Below are 7,260 nucleotides of genomic sequence, written 5' to 3'. Positions count from 1 at the left end.
CAGTGGCAGATATGTAAATACGGGGTTTCCGTACCATTTCTTGCGCATTACGGTTCGAACACTCGAACACCTATACGGATTGTCCTGCACAGTGGCAGATATGTAAATACGGGGTTTCCGTACCATTTCTTGCGCAATACGGTTCGAACACTCGAACACCTATACGGATTCTCCTGCATAGTGGCAGATATGTAAATACGGGGTTTACATACCATTTCTTGCGCATTACGGTTCTAACACTCGAACACCTATACGGATTCTCCTGCACAGTGGCAGATATGTAAATACGGGGTTTACATACCATTTCTTGCGCATTACGGTTCTAACACTCAAACACCTATACGGATTCTCCTGCACAGTGGCAGATCTGTAAATACGGGGTTTCCGTACCATTTCTTGCGCATTACGGTTCGAACACTCGAACACCTATACGGATTCTCCTGCACAGTGGCAGATATGTAAATACGGGGTTTACATACCATTTCTTGCGCATTACGGTTCGAACACTCGAACACCTATACGGATTCTCCTGCACAGTGGCAGATATGTAAATACGGGGTTTACATACCATTTCTTGCGCATTACGGTTCGAACACTCGAACACCTATATGGATTCTCCTGCACAGTGGCAGATATGTAAATACGGGGTTTCCGTACCATTTCTTGCGCATTACGGTTCGAACACTCGAACACCTATACGGATTGTCCTGCACAGTGGCAGATATGTAAATACGGGGTTTCCGTACCATTTCTTGCGCATTACGGTTCGAACACTCGAACACCTATACGGATTGTCCTGCACAGTGGCAGATATGTAAATACGGGGTTTCCGTACCATTTCTTGCGCAATACGGTTCGAACACTCGAACACCTATACGGATTCTCCTGCATAGTGGCAGATATGTAAATACGGGGTTTACATACCATTTCTTGCGCATTACGGTTCTAACACTCGAACACCTATACGGATTCTCCTGCACAGTGGCAGATATGTAAATACGGGGTTTACATACCATTTCTTGCGCATTACGGTTCTAACACTCGAACACCTATACGGATTCTCCTGCACAGTGGCAGATATGTAAATACGGGGTTTCCGTACCATTTCTTGCGCATTACGGTTCGAACACTCGAACACCTATACGGATTCTCCTGCACAGTGGCAGATATGTAAATACGGGGTTTCCGTACCATTTCTTGCGCAGTACGGTTCGAACACTCGAACACCTATACGGATTGTCCTGCACAGTGGCAGATATGTAAATACGGGGTTTTCTTACCATTTCTTGCGCATTACGGTTCTAACACTCGAACACCTATACGGATTCTCCTGCACAGTGGCAGATATGTAAATACGGGGTTTCCGTACCATTTCTTGCGCATTACGGTTCGAACACTCGAACACCTATACGGATTCTCCTGCACAGTGGCAGATATGTAAATACGGGGTTTCCAAACCATTTCTTGCGCATTACGGTTCGAACAGTCGAACACCTATACAGATTCTCCTGCACAGTGGCAGATATGTAAATACGGGGTTTCCGTACCATTTCTTGCGCAGTACGGTTCGAACACTCGAACACCTATACGGATTGTCCTGCACAGTGGCAGATATGTAAATACGGGGTTTTCTTACCATTTCTTGCGCATTACGGTTCTAACACTCGAACACCTATACGGATTCTCCTGCACAGTGGCAGATATGTAAATACGGGGTTTCCGTACCATTTCTTGCGCATTACGGTTCGAACACTCGAACACCTATACGGATTCTCCTGCACAGTGGCAGATATGTAAATACGGGATTTACATACCATTTCTTGCGCATTACGGTTCGAACACTCGAACACCTATAAGGATTCTCCTGCACAGTGGCAGATATGTAAATACGGGGTTTACATACCATTTCTTGCGCATTACGGTTCGAACACTCGAACACCTATACGGATTCTCCTGCACAGTGGCAGATATGTAAATACGGGGTTTACATACCATTTCTTGCGCATTACGGTTCTAACACTCGAACACCTATACGGATTCTCCTGCACAGTGGCAGATATGTAAATACGGGGTTTCCGTACCATTTCTTGCGCATTACGGTTCGAACACTCGAACACCTATACGGATTGTCCTGCACAGTGGCAGATATGTAAATACGGGGTTTCCGTACCATTTCTTGCGCATTACGGTTCGAACACTCGAACACCTATACGGATTGTCCTGCACAGTGGCAGATATGTAAATACGGGGTTTCCGTACCATTTCTTGCGCAATACGGTTCGAACACTCGAACACCTATACGGATTCTCCTGCATAGTGGCAGATATGTAAATACGGGGTTTACATACCATTTCTTGCGCATTACGGTTCTAACACTCGAACACCTATACGGATTCTCCTGCACAGTGGCAGATATGTAAATACGGGGTTTACATACCATTTCTTGCGCATTACGGTTCTAACACTCAAACACCTATACGGATTCTCCTGCACAGTGGCAGATCTGTAAATACGGGGTTTCCGTACCATTTCTTGCGCATTACGGTTCGAACACTCGAACACCTATACGGATTCTCCTGCACAGTGGCAGATATGTAAATACGGGGTTTACATACCATTTCTTGCGCATTACGGTTCGAACACTCGAACACCTATACGGATTCTCCTGCACAGTGGCAGATATGTAAATACGGGGTTTACATACCATTTCTTACGCATTACGGTTCGAACACTCGAACACCTATACGGATTCCCCTGCACAGTGGCAGATATGTAAATACGGGGTTTCCGTACCATTTCTTGCGCATTACGGTTCGAACACTCGAACACCTATACGGATTGTCCTGCACAGTGGCAGATATGTAAATACGGGGTTTCCGTACCATTTCTTGCGCATTACGGTTCGAACACTCGAACACCTATACGGATTGTCCTGCACAGTGGCAGATATGTAAATACGGGGTTTCCGTACCATTTCTTGCGCAATACGGTTCGAACACTCGAACACCTATACGGATTCTCCTGCATAGTGGCAGATATGTAAATACGGGGTTTACATACCATTTCTTGCGCATTACGGTTCTAACACTCGAACACCTATACGGATTCTCCTGCACAGTGGCAGATATGTAAATACGGGGTTTACATACCATTTCTTGCGCATTACGGTTCTAACACTCAAACACCTATACGGATTCTCCTGCACAGTGGCAGATCTGTAAATACGGGGTTTCCGTACCATTTCTTGCGCATTACGGTTCGAACACTCGAACACCTATACGGATTCTCCTGCACAGTGGCAGATATGTAAATACGGGGTTTACATACCATTTCTTGCGCATTACGGTTCGAACACTCGAACACCTATACGGATTCTCCTGCACAGTGGCAGATATGTAAATACGGGGTTTACATACCATTTCTTGCGCATTACGGTTCGAACACTCGAACACCTATACGGATTCTCCTGCACAGTGGCAGATATGTAAATACGGGGTTTACTTACCATTTCTTGCGCATTACGGTTCTAACACTCGAACACCTATACGGATTCTCCGGCACAGTGGCAGATATGTAAATACGGGGTTTCCGTACCATTTCTTGCGCATTACGGTTCGAACACTCGAACACCTATACGGATTCTCCTGCACAGTGGCAGATATGTAAATACGGGGTTTACATACCATTTCTTGCGCATTACGGTTCGAACACTCGAACACCTATACGGATTCTCCTGCACAGTGGCAGATATGTAAATACGGGGTTTACTTACCATTTCTTGCGCATTACGGTTCTAACACTCGAACACCTATACGGATTCTCCTGCACAGTGGCAGATATGTAAATACAGGGTTTCCGTAGCATTTCTTGCACATTACGGTTCGAACACTCGAACACCTATATGGATTCTCCTGCACAGTGGCAGATATGTAAATACGGGGTTTCCGTACAATTTCTTGCGCAATACGGTTCGAACACTCGAACACCTATACGGATTCTCCTGCATAGTGGCAGATATGTAAATACGGGGTTTACATACCATTTCTTGCGCATTACGGTTCTAACACTCGAACACCTATACGGATTCTCCTGCACAGTGGCAGATATGTAAATACGGGGTTTACATACCATTTCTTGCGCATTACGGTTCTAACACTCAAACACCTATACGGATTCTCCTGCACAGTGGCAGATCTGTAAATACGGGGTTTCCGTACCATTTCTTGCGCATTACGGTTCGAACACTCGAACACCTATACGGATTCTCCTGCACAGTGGCAGATATGTAAATACGGGGTTTACATACCATTTCTTGCGCATTACGGTTCGAACACTCGAACACCTATACGGATTCTCCTGCACAGTGGCAGATATGTAAATACGGGGTTTACATACCATTTCTTGCGCATTACGGTTCGAACACTCGAACACCTATAAGGATTCTCCTGCACAGTGGCAGATATGTAAATACGGGGTTTACTTACCATTTCTTGCGCATTACGGTTCTAACACTTGAACACCTATACGGATTCTCCTGCACAGTGGCAGATATGTAAATACGGGGTTTCCGTACCATTTCTTGCGCATTACGGTTCGAACACTCGAACACCTATACGGATTCTCCTGCATAGTGGCAGAGATGTAAATACGGGGTTTCAGTACCATTTCTTGCACATTACGGTTCGAACACTCGAACACCTATACGGATTCTCCTACACAGTGGCAGATATGTAAATACGGGGTTTCCGTACCATTTCTTGCGCATTACGGTTCGAACACTCGAACACCTATACGGATTGTCCTGCACAGTGGCAGATATGTAAATACGGGGTTTCCGTACCATTTCTTGCGCAATACGGTTCGAACACTCGAACATCTATACGGATTCTCCTGCATAGTGGCAGATATGTAAATACGGGGTTTCCGTACCATTTCTTGCGCATTACGGTTCTAACACTCGAACACCTATACGGATTCTCCTGCACAGTGGCAGATATGTAAATACGGGGTTTACATACCATTTCTTGCGCATTACGGTTCTAACACTCGAACACCTATACGGATTCTCCTGCACAGTGGCAGATATGTAAATACGGGGTTTACATACCATTTCTTGCGCATTACGGTTCGAACACTCGAACACCTATACGGATTGTCCAGCACAGTGGCAGATATGTAAATACGGGGTTTCCGTAGAATTTCTTGCGCAATACGGTTCGAACACTCGAACACCTATACGGATTCTCCAGCATAGTGGCAGATATGTAAATACGGGGTTTACCTACCATTTCTTGCGCATTACGGTTCTAACACTCGAACACCTATACGGATTCTCCTGCACAGTGGCAGATATGTAAATACGGGGTTTCCGTACCATTTCTTGCGCATTACGGTTCGAACACTCGAACACCTATACGGATTCTCCTGCATAGTGGCAGATATGTAAATACGGGGTTTACATACCATTTCTTGCGCATTACGGTTCTAACACTCGAACACCTATACGGATTCTCCTGCACAGTGGCAGATATGTAAATACGGGGTTTACATACCATTTCTTGCGCATTACGGTTCTAACACTCAAACACCTATACGGATTCTCCTGCACAGTGGCAGATCTGTAAATGCGGGGTTTCCGTACCATTTCTTGCGCATTACGGTTCGAACACTCGAACACCTATACGGATTCTCCTGCACAGTGGCAGATATGTAAATACGGGGTTTACATACCATTTCTTGCGCATTACGGTTCGAACACTCGAACACCTATACGGATTCTCCTGCACAGTGGCAGATATGTAAATACGGGGTTTACATACCATTTCTTGCGCATTACGGTTCGAACACTCGAACACCTATACGGATTCTCCTGCACAGTGGCAGATATGTAAATACGGGGTTTACTTACCATTTCTTGCGCATTACGGTTCTAACACTCGAACACCTATACGGATTCTCCGGCACAGTGGCAGATATGTAAATACGGGGTTTCCGTACCATTTCTTGCGCATTACGGTTCGAACACTCGAACACCTATACGGATTCTCCTGCACAGTGGCAGATATGTAAATACGGGGTTTACATACCATTTCTTGCGCATTACGGTTCGAACACTCGAACACCTATACGGATTCTCCTGCACAGTGGCAGATATGTAAATACGGGGTTTACTTACCATTTCTTGCGCATTACGGTTCTAACACTCGAACACCTATACGGATTCTCCTGCACAGTGGCAGATATGTAAATACAGGGTTTCCGTAGCATTTCTTGCACATTACGGTTCGAACACTCGAACACCTATATGGATTCTCCTGCACAGTGGCAGATATGTAAATACGGGGTTTCCGTACAATTTCTTGCGCAATACGGTTCGAACACTCGAACACCTATACGGATTCTCCTGCATAGTGGCAGATATGTAAATACGGGGTTTACATACCATTTCTTGCGCATTACGGTTCTAACACTCGAACACCTATACGGATTCTCCTGCACAGTGGCAGATATGTAAATACGGGGTTTACATACCATTTCTTGCGCATTACGGTTCTAACACTCAAACACCTATACGGATTCTCCTGCACAGTGGCAGATCTGTAAATACGGGGTTTCCGTACCATTTCTTGCGCATTACGGTTCGAACACTCGAACACCTATACGGATTCTCCTGCACAGTGGCAGATATGTAAATACGGGGTTTACATACCATTTCTTGCGCATTACGGTTCGAACACTCGAACACCTATACGGATTCTCCTGCACAGTGGCAGATATGTAAATACGGGGTTTACATACCATTTCTTGCGCATTACGGTTCGAACACTCGAACACCTATAAGGATTCTCCTGCACAGTGGCAGATATGTAAATACGGGGTTTACTTACCATTTCTTGCGCATTACGGTTCTAACACTTGAACACCTATACGGATTCTCCTGCACAGTGGCAGATATGTAAATACGGGGTTTCCGTACCATTTCTTGCGCATTACGGTTCGAACACTCGAACACCTATACGGATTCTCCTGCATAGTGGCAGAGATGTAAATACGGGGTTTCCGTACCATTTCTTGCACATTACGGTTCGAACACTCGAACACCTATACGGATTCTCCTACACAGTGGCAGATATGTAAATACGGGGTTTCCGTACCATTTCTTGCGCATTACGGTTCGAACACTCGAACACCTATACGGATTGTCCTGCACAGTGGCAGATATGTAAATACGGGGTTTCCGTACCATTTCTTGCGCAATAC

Source organism: Camellia sinensis, chromosome 6 (assembly GCF_055761805.1).
Source record: "Camellia sinensis isolate YWXY chromosome 6, ASM5576180v1, whole genome shotgun sequence".
Classification (NCBI taxonomy): Eukaryota; Viridiplantae; Streptophyta; class Magnoliopsida; order Ericales; family Theaceae; genus Camellia; species Camellia sinensis.
This window is presented reverse-complemented; position numbering follows the sequence as displayed.